The sequence below is a fragment of the Heptranchias perlo genome, chromosome 35 (assembly GCF_035084215.1).
Source record: "Heptranchias perlo isolate sHepPer1 chromosome 35, sHepPer1.hap1, whole genome shotgun sequence".
In the NCBI taxonomy this organism is placed as follows: domain Eukaryota; kingdom Metazoa; phylum Chordata; class Chondrichthyes; order Hexanchiformes; family Hexanchidae; genus Heptranchias; species Heptranchias perlo.
The window spans coordinates 17,038,443-17,052,755 of NC_090359.1; the positions used below are offsets into that span (position 1 = coordinate 17,038,443).

General features: G+C 46.0%; 2 non-coding genes across 2 annotated transcripts; one reads left to right on the forward strand and one right to left on the reverse strand.

Annotated features, from left to right (window-relative positions):
* Positions 1-448: 448 nt before the first annotated feature.
* On the reverse strand, positions 449-522 carry trnaf-gaa (transfer RNA phenylalanine (anticodon GAA)). The gene has a single exon. It is a non-coding gene; the product is annotated as a tRNA-Phe (tRNA).
* Positions 523-6,762: 6,240 nt separating this feature from the next.
* On the forward strand, positions 6,763-6,834 carry trnad-guc (transfer RNA aspartic acid (anticodon GUC)). The gene has a single exon. It is a non-coding gene; the product is annotated as a tRNA-Asp (tRNA).
* The last annotated feature ends 7,479 nt before the right edge of the window (positions 6,835-14,313 follow it).

Below are 14,313 nucleotides of genomic sequence, written 5' to 3' on the forward strand. Positions count from 1 at the left end.
TCTATTTCTTTCCTTTCTCGGACTCTGTTTTCCGGGTCTGTTTACTGACACACATTACAATCTGTGTCACTCGGTGTCTAACAATGTGAGGCAATGTGTTTTATTCCCGCTGTGTTATCTCTCTGGCGGTTTCCTGATAAATGTTTAACTCGCGGCCTGTTCCCGTTAATGGTCACAAGCAGTAACAGACAGACAGAGCGTGTCTGACCGCCCTGAGATGTGGAAAAGGCATCAGATTAGGACAAATGCATCAAATCAAATGTTCATCGGGCACCGAGAGAGACAAAAACCAGAGAGAAAGGCTGAAGGAAATAGAGAAATAAAAGCTAAATACAGACATCCTTGATGTCTCTCTATTCCATCCCCAAACGTTCAGTGTCGGGTAAAAATGTCAGTGTAAATAAATGTTCGAGAATCGGCCCAAAGAAGAAACAAAATAACCCAAAACTGCCGAAACCCGGGACCGAACCAGGGATCTTTAAGATCTTCAGTCTAATGCTTTACCAACTGAGCTATTTCAGCTCCATATTAAACTGACATTTTGGGTCATCCTCTTGGAATAAAATCTAACCCCGGGTGGACTTGCCCCTCCCGCTCATTCCTCACTTCGGGAGAATGAGACCGACCATCAAGGAGAGATTTTCTGATCCTGTCGTTGAATCTCATTTATATTAAACATTCCTTGAACTCTCTGCCGGGGGGATTCAGAGCTGGGGTTCGCCATGAACCAGCTTCCCCTCAATTCCCAGCTTTATCAGTGAATCGACCAACAAACGCTCGACAGAGCTCAGGTTATATTAATAATAAAAACAGAAAATGCAGGAAACACTCAGCAGGTCAGGCAGCATCTGTGGAGAGAGAAACATCCTTTCAGGTCGATGACCTTTCATCAGAACTCTCTCTTTCATCAGGCCAATCCGCTATCACCCACTTTGTGCTACGGCCCAAGACCATTTTGATTCCCGTTGAATTGAACGGCAGGGAATTTCCCGCGGTTTGTATAAACAGCAGGCGGTCCGCCCACCAAATGACCTCCAGGCGGTGAAGACATATGTCGACCCCTCCTCGTCACCGGGGCAGATTTGGAACTGCTGCTCGGGCATGAAACTGCCGTTGGCTCTGTGGGACTGGATAGACCCAGACCGACTGGAAGTGTACGGGGATATGTTTCTGGCAGACAGCATGTCAGAGTCCACGAGGAAAGGCATCATCATCCTCATCTCCAAGTGAAGCTTTGTTACACCGCCTCTCAGGCAAGTATATCCTTGCTTAGATAAGGAGACCAAAACTGTACACAGTATCCAGGTGTGGTCTCACCAAAGCCCCGTACAATTGCAACAAGACTTCCTTACTCTTGTATTCCAACCCCTTGCAATAAAGGCCAACATTCCATTTGCCTTCCTAATTGTATCAACATGTTAACTTTCTGTGTTTCTTGTACCAAGACACCCAAGTCTCTGAACACGAATGTTTAATAGTTGCTCACCATTTAAAAATATTCTGTTTTTCTATTATTCCGACCAAAGTGAATAACCTCATATTTCCCCACATTATACTCCATCTTCCACCTTCCACCTTCTTGTCCACTCACGTAACCTGTCTGTATCCCTTTGCAGACACTTTGTGTCCTCCTCACAGCTTACTTTCCCACGTGGCTTTGTATGGTCAGATATCTTGGATACTTTACACTGATGTACATTGTAAATAGCTGAGGCCCAGGAAAGGCCGGTATCGCTCGCTGATAAGTCAAGAGTAAAATCCCTGCGAGGACATTGGTCCCAGCCCCGATGAGGTGCAACCCGTCCATCTTGTACAGGTCTTTAGTATTAATCAAAGTGCACAATGACGCCCGCGGTGAAGCGAGTATCTCCCCACAGATACTGCCTGACCTGCTGAGTGTTGCCAGCAGTTTCTGGGTTTATTTTTGAGCTTTCACTATCGCAGTTTTCCTGACAACCTGCAACTCGCCTCAAGGGCGCAGCTTCAAGCACAACTTTCTTGTGCTCTTCTCACACACAAGATCGCACTTTACTTTCCGACACACGCGCTTTAAAATCTGCCGTTTCCGCACACAGCGTCCTGCGCCACGAGAATTTGAAAGACCTTCCGCTCATGGCCTGTAATCGCTCCTTTTTCCCCACAGGCGCTCTTTACATTTATCCTCGACTCGATTCAATCGCATGTTTCAAAAGAACTATTAAGATCAAGGCGGAACACTTCCGATCTTACTGCACCGCCCCAACTTGCCAAATGTGAACCTTTCAACCGCCATTCGCAGCTCTGTTGCGCTGCCCGTCGCTCACGCAACTCAACTGCTGAGAGAAAAGAGCCAACAAGCATCAAAACAAAAACCAGTTCTTCAGTTACCATCCCCTGGATCACAAGATTCCCCAAGTAAATTTCGTGAACATCCGGGTGGCTGTCTTTCCAGAGACCAGCCCTGCTTTCGTCGTGTTTGTCTGTCGAGCGGTCACGCAGATCGAAATGTATCGACTGGTTTCAAGGCACAAATGAACATTGGTGTGAATGGGACATGTGCCCAATGGAAACAGCGGTCGGAGCAGAACAAACTTAAAGGCGTGAGATCGTGAAAGTGAATGTTAGAGTCGGCAATGGAGCAGGAATGTGTCCATGAAATGGAAGGAGGAAAGTCAAGGCGGCCTATTGACTGTGGAAGGAAGAAAAAGCTGGGAGAAGAGGCGGGTTTGAACTGTGGAACATCAAGTACAGGCATGTGAGAGTGCTGGGATTTGATGGAATAAATAGGTTTTCGCCACAAAAAAAATGTTTTTTTCATTTATTAAAGATTGGTATATTGTTGTATTCTATTCGCAAGCGCGGGAGAGAATAAAAGGAGCAGCGCACACTATGCCGTGACTCGGATTCGAACCGAGGTTGCTGCGGCCACAACGCAGAGCACGAACCACTATACGATCACGGCGCCACACATCAGTGATTCAGCTTCTGCCCGAACTATTTAAATAGCTCCTTTAACATAGCAAAACGTCCCAATGCGCTTCACAGGAGCGTTTTTAAACAATATTTGACACCGAGCCACAGAAGGAGATATCAGAAACAAAATACTGCGGATGCTGGAAATTTGAAATAAAAACAGAAAATGCTGTAAATAATCAGCAAGTCAGGCAGCGTCTGTGGAGAGAGAAACAGAGTTAACGTTTCAGGTCGATGACCCTTCGTCAGAACTGGAAAAGGTTGAAGATTAAACAGTTTTTCAACAAGTACAGAGTCAGGGAAAGGGATGGGGGAGGAAGGGGAGGGGAGGAAAGAACAAAAGGGGAGGTCAGGAGTGATTAAATAACAAAAGGGGTGATGGTGCAAGGCAAGGAGGGTGGTAATGGGACAAGTAAAGAAACAAAAGATGGGGCCAGAGGAGCTGTAAATGGCAACATTAGAACCACAATCAGCACTTGGTCTCCGAAAAAATGTGATCAGTGTTTATGATCTGAAGTTATTGAAATCAATGTTGAGTTCAGAAGGTTGTAAAGAGTCCAATCGAAAGATGAGGTGCTGTTTCTCGAGCTTATGTTGAGCTTCATTGGAACGGAGTCGGAGGCCGAGGACAGAGAGGTCAGAGTGGGAGTGGGACGGGGAATTAAAATTGCAAGCGACCGGAAGCTCAGGGTCACACTTGTGGACTGAGCGGAGGTGTTCAGCAAAGCGATTACAAATAAATCGCTGTTTCACCTGGAAGGAATGTTTGGGCCCTGGAAGGTGGGAAGGGAGGAGGTGAAAGGGCAGGTGTTGCATCTCCTGCACTCGCATGGGAAGGTGCCGTGTGGAAGAGAGGACCAGGGTGTCATGGAGGGAGCGGTGCCTTTGGAAGGCTGAAAGTGGAGGGGAGGGGAAGATGTTTTTGGTGATGGCATCACGCTTGGACAATGGTGGAAATGGCAGAGGATGATATGTTTAATGTGGAGGCTGGTGGGGTGGAAGGTAAGTTTTTCATTTTATTTTCAACATCCAATATTGCAGATAAATGAAAGTGAAACTTCCAAAGCAGCAATGACCTCTTCATCAGGGAATTGAACCCTGGTCTCCCACATAACAGATGGGATACTCATCACTATACTAACGAGGAATTGATGTTTGGCAGACCATAGGTAATTTGGATGAATTTTTTTATTCTTTCATGGGATGTGAGCATCGTTGGCAAGGCCAGCAGGTATTGCTCATCCCCAATTGCCCTTGAGAAGGTGGTAGTGAGCCTCCTTCTTCAACCGCTGCAGTCTGTGTGGTGAAGGTTCACCCACAGTGCTGTTAGATGGGGAGTTCCAGGATTTTGACCCAGCGACGATGAAGAAACGGCGATGTACTTCCAAGTCAGGATGGTGTGTGAATTGAAAGGGACTGTGCAGGTGGTGTTGTTCCCGTGGACCTGCTGTCCTTTTCCTTCTCGGTGGTAGAGGTCGTGGGAATGGGAGGTACTTTCGAAGAAGCTTTGACGAATTGCTGCAGTGCTTCCTGTGGATGGTACACACTGCAGCCACGGTGCGCCGGTGGTGGAGAGAGTGAATGTTTAAGGTGCATGAGGTGCCAATCAAGCGGGCTGCTTTGTCCTGGATGGTGTCGAGCTTCTTGAGTGTTGTTGGAGCTGCACTCATCCAGGCAAGTGGAGAGTATTCCATCACACTCCTGACTTGTGCCCTGTAAATGGTGGAAAGGCTTTGGGGAATCAGGAGGTGAGTCACTCACCACAGAATACCCAGCCTCTGACCTGCTCCTGTAGCCACAGTATTTATGTGGCTTGACCAGTTAAGTTTCCAGTCAATGGTGACCATCAGGATGTTGATAGTGGGGAATTCGGCGATGGTAATGCCGTTGAATGTCAAGGGGTGGTGGTTGGGCTCTCTCTACTTGGATATGATCATTACCTGGCACTTGTCTGGCGTGAATGTTACTTGCCACTGATCAGCCCAAGCCTGGATGTTGTCCAGATCTTGCTGCATGCGGGCAGGGACTGCTTTATTATCTGAGGCGTTGTGAATGAAGCTGAACACTGTGCAATCAAAAGCGAACATCCCCGCTTCTGACCTTATGATGGAGTGAAGGTCATTGATGAAGCAGCTGAAGATGGTTGGGCCTTGGACACTGCCATGAGGAACTCCTGCAGCGATGTCCTGGGGCTGAGATGATTGGCCTCCAACAGCCACCGGGAGAGAAACTAGAGAAAGATGTGAGTTCAGGGCTGGGACAGGGGGGAACCGTGGGGGAAGTTTGACTTGGCGGGCTGGGAGAAGGGAGGGAGCGGCAGGTGGACGGATGGTCTCAATCTTGGTGATAAAATAGTCCATGAGCTCCGCACAATTTTTGTGGTGAGGGTGGAGGAGGCAGGGGGTTCAAGGAGTTTCTTGTAGGAATAATAATTTGTAGTGAAGAAGAGATACTGGGGGTATCTTTACAGTCCAGGATGATCCTGGAATAGTGAGCAGTTTTCTGTCTCTCTCTGTTTCGGGCTGGTGAATTAGCCCGGGTCGGTTCACAGAGCGATTCTGCATTTTATTTCTTCCTCATTATTGTGTTCTGACATCGAGGTGAAGAGTGAGGCAGAGAACAGATTTTAAAATTGCTGGAATATCAGTGAAATTAAATCATGGAAAGTGGAAAAGTCCGAGTCAGTTTTTCACTGTATTTTCCTCATCCAATATTGGAGATAAATGAAAGTGAAGCTTCGAAAGGCAGACCTTCCCGTCGGGGAATTGACCCCAGTCTCCAGGGTGATAGACACTGATACTCACCATGATACTAACGAGGAACTGGTGCCGGAAGGGGATGGACGTTCACCACAGATGCTTCAGGTTTCAGTGAATCTGTTTGAATTATTCATTTGGTGACAGTTTGTTTAACTTTCCACGGACCACTGTTGAAAGAAGAATTACCGACCACTTTTCCATCTCATGTTGGATCATGATGTGGGGAGTGCGGGAGAGAGTGAGACAGAGAAAGAGACAGAGATCTTCTCAGGAAAACATAGAAAATATGAGGCACATACACAGACAGACAGACACAGACACACAGAAACAGACACACAAACACATGGAGTGACTCAGAAATACTGAGAGTCAGAATATGGATAAATTGGCTGATTTTTGTTCTATTTCTGTCGTAGATTTCGTGAAATCTTGCAGATCAATTAAAATGAGCATAAAACTCGAGGTACTCAATGCTGTGGAATTTTAATTCACTTCAGAATTATTAATTCTACAAGAAACTTGTTGAATTTTGAAACGCAGAGATGAAACGGGTTGATAAATGATGGGATCTGAAGTCTGTCAGATTTGAACCTGCGCGGGGGAAATGAATGAATTTCTAATCTATCACCTTAACCACTAGTTAGTAAAAATCACAATTGTTCTGCATCCAGTCCACAAATAGTCTCCGTACAATAATATTCTGAAAGTGACAATCACCTGTTTATTTTTCTATGTAGTTTTTTTTCAGGAAGAAGCTCGGCGAAGACATAAAATTAAAGTTGGCGTCTTATAAATGCTTCCTCCCCGACGGGGAATTAAACCCCGGACTAAGGCGGGGCAACTCACCACGATAAGAGAGAAAGAAAGAACGAAAGAAAGACAGAGTCAGTTGTCGTTGTCTAACAAAGAGATGGAAATGTAAATGGTTCTTTCAAGAGTGGCCCGTGGAAAATGAAACAAACTGTCATCAAATAAATAGTTAAAAGAAATGCACTGATACGTGAAGCATGTTTAACACCATTTGGGATGAGTGCACAGTCAATGCAGCAGTTCCTCGTTAGTATAGTGGTGAGTATCCCCGCCTGTCACGCGGGAGACCGGGGTTCAATTCCCCGACGGGGAGATTAAGCTTTTGCCGCCTTTTAAAGCTTTTTCTCTCATTTATCTCTAATATTCGATGCGGAATATACAGTGTAAAACTGACTCGGAGTTTCCCACTTTCCCCGATTTAATTTCACTGATATTCCAGCGGTTTTAAAATCTGCTCTCAGCTTCACTCTTCACCTCGATGTTCGACTGGCTTCTGTGATGGTGGGGATTTCGGGAGGAGGCCGAGATGGATCATCCACTCGGCACTTCTGGCTGAAGACGGTTGCTAACACTTTGCACTCACGTGCTGGGCTTTACCATCATTGAGGATGGGGATGTTCACAGAGCCTCTTCCCATTAGTTGTTCAATTATCCACCATCATTCACAAATGGGTGTGGCAGGACTGCAGAGCTTTGATCTGATCCGTTGTTTGTGGGATCGCTTAGTTCTGTCTACAGCATGCTGCTTCCACTGTTTGTCAAGTAGTCCTGTGTTACTTTCAGGTTATTGGTGTGTGTCTGTCTGTGTGTGAGTGTTTATGTAGCGAGGAATGTGTGTGTTTGTGTATGTGTGAATATGACAATGTCTGTCTCACTTGTTATATGCGTTTCTGAGTGTCTCTCTTTCTTTCTATCTGTCACTTTTTCCCTGCTCCCCAAATAGTTTTTCTCTGGACCTTGACTGAGAAAGAGATAGAAAGTAAGTCTACTTTCAACAGTGGCATGTGGAAAGTTAAACAAATTGTCATCAAAGAAGTCGTTAAAATAGATTCACTGAAACATGCATCCTTTTTATTGCTGTATGTGAGATCTTTCATGTCTGCGCCTGTTCCGAGACCTGTCTCTCTCCCTGTATCGCCATCTTTTTCTTTCCGTATGTCTCTCTCTATTTAGCGCTAGTGACAGCGCGATTCTGTGTTTTGTTTCTTGCCGATCATTGTGGTTCTGACATCGAGCCGAAGAGTGAGGCAGAGAGCAGATTTTTAAAATCACTGTGAAATCAAATTGTGGAAGTGGGAAAGGCCGAGTCAGTTTTTCATTGTATTTTCAACATCCAATGTTGCAGATTAATGAAAGTGAAGCTTTTAAAGCAGTAACAACCTCCTACATTGGGGATTGGAACCCCAGTCTACCACGGGACAGACAAGGATAGTCCCCACTATACTAACGAGGAATTGATGCAGGCTGGAAGGTACATTCACCACAGATGCTTCATGTTTTAGTGACTCTTTTTGAACTATTATTTGATGGCAGTTTGTTTAATTTTCCACGGGCCACTGTTGAAAAAAGACTTACCGACCACTTTTTCATCTCTTTGTTCGATTATGTCCAGAGTAAAATTATGTGGGGAGCGCGGGAGAGAGTGAGAGAGAGAAAGAAGGAGAAACAAATCCATTCAGGAAAACATCGAAAATGTGAGACACACACAGACACACGCATGCATCGACAGAGACAAAAATACACAGAAAGACACACCGACACAAAGAAACAGACACAGACGCATACATATAAACATAGAGTGACTCAAACATAGGGAGAGACAGACCAGTGGGAATTTGGATGATTTTTTTTCATTCTTTCATGGGATGTGGGCATCGTTGGCAAGGCCAGCAGGTATTGCTCATCCCTAATTGCCCTTGAGAAGGTGGTGGTGAGCCTCCTTCTTGAACCACTGCATTCTGTGTGGTGAAGGTACTCCCACAGTGCTGGTAGATGGGGAGTTCCAGGATTTTGACCCAGCAACGATGAAGGAACAGCGATGTACTTCCAAGTCAGGATGGTGTGTGAATTGAAGGGGAATGTACAGGTGGTGTTGTTCCCATGCTCCTGCTATCCTTTTCCTTCTGGTGGTAGAGGTCGTGGTTTTGGGCGGTCCTTTCAAAGAAGCTTTGGCGAGTTGCTGCAGTGCATCCTGGAGATGGTACACACTGCAGCCACGGTACGCCGGTGGTGGAGAGAGTTAATGTTTAAGGTGGATGAGGTGCCAATCAAGCGGGCTGTTTTGTCCTGGATGGTGTCGAGCTTCTTGAGTGTTGTTAGAGCTGCACTCATCCAGGCAAGTGGAGAGTATTCCATCACACTCCTGACATGTGCGTTGTAGATGGTGGAAAGGCTTTGGGGAGTCAGGAGGTGAGTCACTCGCCGCAGAATACCCTACTTCTGACCTGCTCCTATAGCCACAGTATTAATGTGGCTTGACCATTGAAGTGTCTGGTGAATGGTGACACCCAGGATGTTGATGGTGGGCGATTCGGCAACCGTAATGCCATTAAATGTCAAGGGGAGGTGGTTGGACTCTCTCTTCTTGGAGATGATCATTGCCTGGCACTTGTCTGGCGCGAATGTTAGTTGGATGTTGTCCAGGTCTTGCTGCATGCGGGCACGGACTACTTCATTATTTGAGGGGTTGTGAATGAAACTGAACACTGTGCAATCAAGAGTGAAAATCCCCACTTCTGACCTTATGATGGAGTGAAGGTCATTGATGAAGCAGCTGAAGATGGTTGGGCCTCGGACACTGCCCTGAGGAACTCCTGCAGCGATGTCCCGGGGCTGAGATGATTGGCCTCCAACAACTACTATCATCTTCCTCTGTGCTAGCTATGACGCCAGCCACTGGAGAGTTTTGTCTCTGATTCATATTTACTTCAATTTTATTCGGGCTCCTTGATGCCACACTCGGTCAAATGCTGCCTTGATGTCAAGGGCAATCACTCTCACCTCAACTCTGGCACTCAGATCTTTTGTCCATGTTTGGACCAAGTCTATAATGAAGTCTGGAACCGAGTGGTCCTGGAGGAACCAAAAGTGAGCATCGGTGAGAAGGTTATTGGTGAGTAAATGCCGCTTGATAACACTGTCGACGACACCTTCCATCACTTTGCTGATGATTGAGAGTAGACTGATGTGGCGGTTATTGGATGAATTGAATTTGTCCTGCTTTTTGTGAACAGGACATACCTGGGCAATTTTCCACTTTGTTGGGTAGATCTCACTGTTGTAGTTGTACTGGAACAGCTTGGCTAGAGGCGCAGCTAGTTCTGGAACACAAGTCTTCAGCACTACAGCCAGGATTTTGTCGGGGCCCTTTGCCTTTGCTGTATCCAATGCACTCAGCCTTTCCTTGATATCAAGTGGAGTGAATCGAATTGGCTGAAGACTGGCTTCTGTGATGGTAGGGATCTCAGGTGGAGGCCGAGAAGGAGCATCCACTTGGCACTTCCAGCTGAAGATGGTTGCAAACACTTCATCCTTGTCTTTTGTACTTTCGTGCTGGGCTCTGCCATCATTGAGGATGGTTGTCCATCACCAATCAGGACTGGATGTGGCAGGACTGCAGAGCTTTGATTTGATCCGTTGTTTGTGGGATTGCTTAGCTCTGCTCTATAGCATGCCACTTCCGCTGTTTGGCTTGTATGTGGTCCTGTGTTGTATCTTCATCAGGTTGGCACCTCATTTTAGGTACGCCTGGTGCTGCTCCTGACACGCTATTCTACACCCCTCATTGAACCAGGGTTGATCCATTGGCTTGTTGGTAATGGTAGAGTGAGGGATATTTCGGGCCATGAGGTTACAGATTGTGGAGGAATACAATTCAACTGCTGCTGATGGCCCACAGCACCATATGGATGCCCAGTTTAGAGCTGCATAGATCTGTTCTGAATCTATCCCATTGAGCACGGCCACCACACAATATGCTGGACAGTGTGAAGACGGGACTTTGTCTCCACAAGGACTATGCGATGATCACTCCGACCAATGCTGTCATGGGCAGATGCATCAGCAACAGGTAGATTGGTGTGGAAGAAGTCAAATAGGTTTTTCCCTCGTGTTTGTTCTCTCACCACCTGCCACAAGCCCAGGATGGCAGTTATGTCCTTCAGGACTCGGCCAGCAGTGGTGTTACTGAGAATCCCTACGTGGTCAGTTTTCGGTAAAATATTAAGATGCCTACGTGGCAAAGAAGCAGAATGCAAAATGGTTAGAAAGGGTTAATTAGTTAGTAACTGAGATTGATACAAGTGGCCTGGCCCTCCTGCTGGGCCATATGTTTGCTTCGTCAGCAGGGTTGCATGGTCTTAGCAATGTAGAGTCTTTGATGTGAGTCAAGGACTGGTCTGAATGTCTCCATGTTTATGGCAGATCAATATAGGTAACGAGCTTAGCCAAAGTTGAAGGACATTCCAGGTTGGGAGATAAGGAACAGAAGGAACAGGGAAGAACATTCTAAGTTGGAAAGTGAGGAAGTTATCCCCTTTGATGTCTAACAGCAGCATGATCAGCACATGGACGATTTATGATTGGTCGGAAATAATGTAACCTCGCATGGCAACCTATGCCCGGCTTATGATTGGTGTTGACCCTCATTAAGTATGTTCCAACCCTATTCATCTGTATAAAAACGTGTGGATTTCTGTATGTTTTTGTTCTTGCTCTGCCAGCATAGAGGGACTCTATCAGGAGTCCAAATCAATGCTGCAGACTAAGAACCCTGCTATTAAAGATGTGTTGAACTTTAAAATGTATTCGACTTCAGTTATTACTGAACCAGACTGAGGGGAAAGAATCCGGATCGTCATTACCAAACCACTCTTGACGATGGACAGGGAAGTACCCCACCCAGAGTACATTCTGTGCCCTTGCTACCCTCACTGCTTCCTCCAAGTGGTGATCAACAGGGAGGAGTAATGATTCATCAGCTGAGGGAGGGCGGTCAGTGGGAATCAGCAGGAGGTTTCCTTCCCTTTTTTGACCTGATACCATGAGATTTCATAGGGTCCGGAGTCAATGTTGAGGACTCTCACAGCCACTCCCTCCTGACTGTATACCACAGTGCCGCCACCTCTGGTGGGTCTGCCCTGCAGGTGGGACAGGACCTACCCAGGAACAATGATGGAGAAGTCTCGGACTTTGGCTGAAAGATATGATTCTGTGAGTGTGGCGATGTCAGGCTGTTGCTTGATCAGTCTGGGACAGCTCTCCCAATTTTGGCACAAGTCCCCAGATGTTCGTGAGGTGAACTTCGTCGGGTCGACTGTGCTGGGATTGCCTGACCCTTGTCCAGTGTCGTGTGGCCCACACTGTTTTATTCTTATTACGACTTTTATGTAACAGGATTGTGCAACTGAGTGGCTTGTTAGGCCATTTCAGAGAACCGTTAAGAATCAACCACATTGCTATTGGTCTGAGGACGGCATGTTTCCTTCCCTCAGGCGGGCATCAGTGAACCAGAGGGATTTTTATGACAATCCAGTACATTCACAGTTACCATTTCTGATAGTAGCTTTTCAGTCCCGATTTTATTTAATTAACTGATTTTAAATTCCCCAGCTCCTGTGGTGGAGATTTGAACTCATGACTCCCGATTATTAGTCCGGGCCTACTGGATTACTAGTCCAGTAACATCATCACTATGTGACCGTACCCTTTCCCTTGGGCTTAAGGGAGAGGAGATGAGAGCTGTACCAGGGTGGCCTAACAGTGTGAGAGAGAGTAATGGTTTTAATGGGGACAACTGCATCAAAAGTGGAGGTGAGAGTGTGATTGAGCAGATCGGTCGCTGCAGAAATGTCGTGGTGAATGGAGGGCCAAAGGCTGGACAGTTGGGACTTTGAAATTGTGATTGTAAGTGACTTGGGGGGAGGGTTTTTTTGATGGATGAACACAGAAGGAAGTAGGTTTTGGAGGGGGAAGGGGGATGTGGGTACAGAGGGATACAAGGAAGTGATCAGGGATGGCCTTATCCATGAGAATAGTGATGAGTATCTTCGCCTGTCACGTGGAAAGACAGGGGTTCAATTCCTCCGACGGGGCGATTAAACTTTCTGCCTTCAAAAGCTTCACTTTCATTTATCTGCAATATTGGATGCAGGAAATACAGAGCAAAACTGACTCGCAGTTTCTCACTTGCCACAATTTAATTTCACTGATATTCCAACGGTTTTAAAATCTGCTCTCTGTCACTCTTCACCTCGATGTCAGAACCACAATAATGAGGAAGAAATTAAAAGAACAATCTCACCGTGAATAACATCAACTACAACTTGTATTTATATCGAGCCTTTAAGGTAGTGAAACATTCCAAGGCGCTTCAAAGGAGCGATTTTCAAACAAAGTTTGACACCGAGCCGTGTCAGGAGATATTAGGACAGGTGACCGAAAGCTCGGTCAAACAGGCAGGTTTTACGGAGTGTCTTAAAGGAGGATGTGAAAGGTGCTATATGAATGCAAGTTCTTTGTTTCTCACAGGGGGCCGTGTCTTGTTCCTCGTCTCATTGAGATCTCAGTTAATTGGTCTGTTCTCTCCACAGATGGGGCCCGACTCGCTGAGTGTTTCTAGAATGTTGTGTGTGACTCGGGTTTTAGAGTAAATGATAAAAGGACTGTCGTCAAACACGAGGCCATGAGCTGCTGCCCAGCTGCTGAGTGACCTGTCGGGACATTGTTGCTTGCTTCCGTTCAGCTTGTGGTTCTGGATTTTTGGTGCACTGTCCCTTTAAGAGCTGTGGTCTGCCTGCAGCGGTCAGACAAGTCGCAAAGGCTCCCAGAACTATGCTTGGCTCTGTCTTTCACTGAGGTACAGAGATCAGCCAGACTTTAACGTAAATTCCACCAGCTGGCAGAAAAGAATGAGTAACAACTCGTTTGAACCCAGAGTGTGAGCTGCGGCCAATAATAAAGAAGTGAAAAATTATCTTATAAGAACAGAAGTGGGTCATTCAGTCCCTCAATCCTGTGCCGCCATTCAGTCAGATCATGGCTGATCTGTACCTCAACTCAAATTACCCGCCTTTGATCCATATCCCTTGATATCTTCATCAAACAAAAATCTATCAATCTCAGTCTCAAAAATCATTTTGAGTTAACTAACGTTAGCCAGAAAGAGAGGAAATCAGGAAGAAAATGGAGTTCCAGAGAAAGAGGGAATAAAAGAGGTAGATTAACAGAGAGAGACATTTGGGAGTCAAGTGAAAGGAGTGTGTGTGAGGGAGAGAGGCCTGGGCATTGGGAGAGACAGAAAGAGGGGGAATGAGTGAAACAAGGTGACAAGGACTGTGCTAAATTACATAGTAGGGTGACAGGGAATAGCAGGACCGGCCTGGGAATGGGAGTACAGAAGATTCAAGGAAAAATGTCACATTGGTGAACTGGGTTTCGATTTTTCTTACACTGTGTGCTGTTGGTTTCAATCTTCATGTAATTTATTAAACTTAGAAATTGTGACTCTGTCATTGTACAATTCATTGTTCCAAAAGGTTACTCAGCTGGTCGATGTGTAATGTTCTGTCACCTTAATGAGTGTGATAGTCAAAGGTCAGGTGGGACCAAAACTTGTTTGTTCAGGAGTCTGTAAGTAATATGTGATGTCAATCGGGATGCGATCTAATTGTCCCATTCGGGGTTTATTTACACTATAAGTATCTCGCTGTTTTAACTTCGTTACCTGACTATCGCAGTTCACAAACCTCTTTATAGCACCGAAAGACATCGTCTCCACACAGAAATGCGTTTG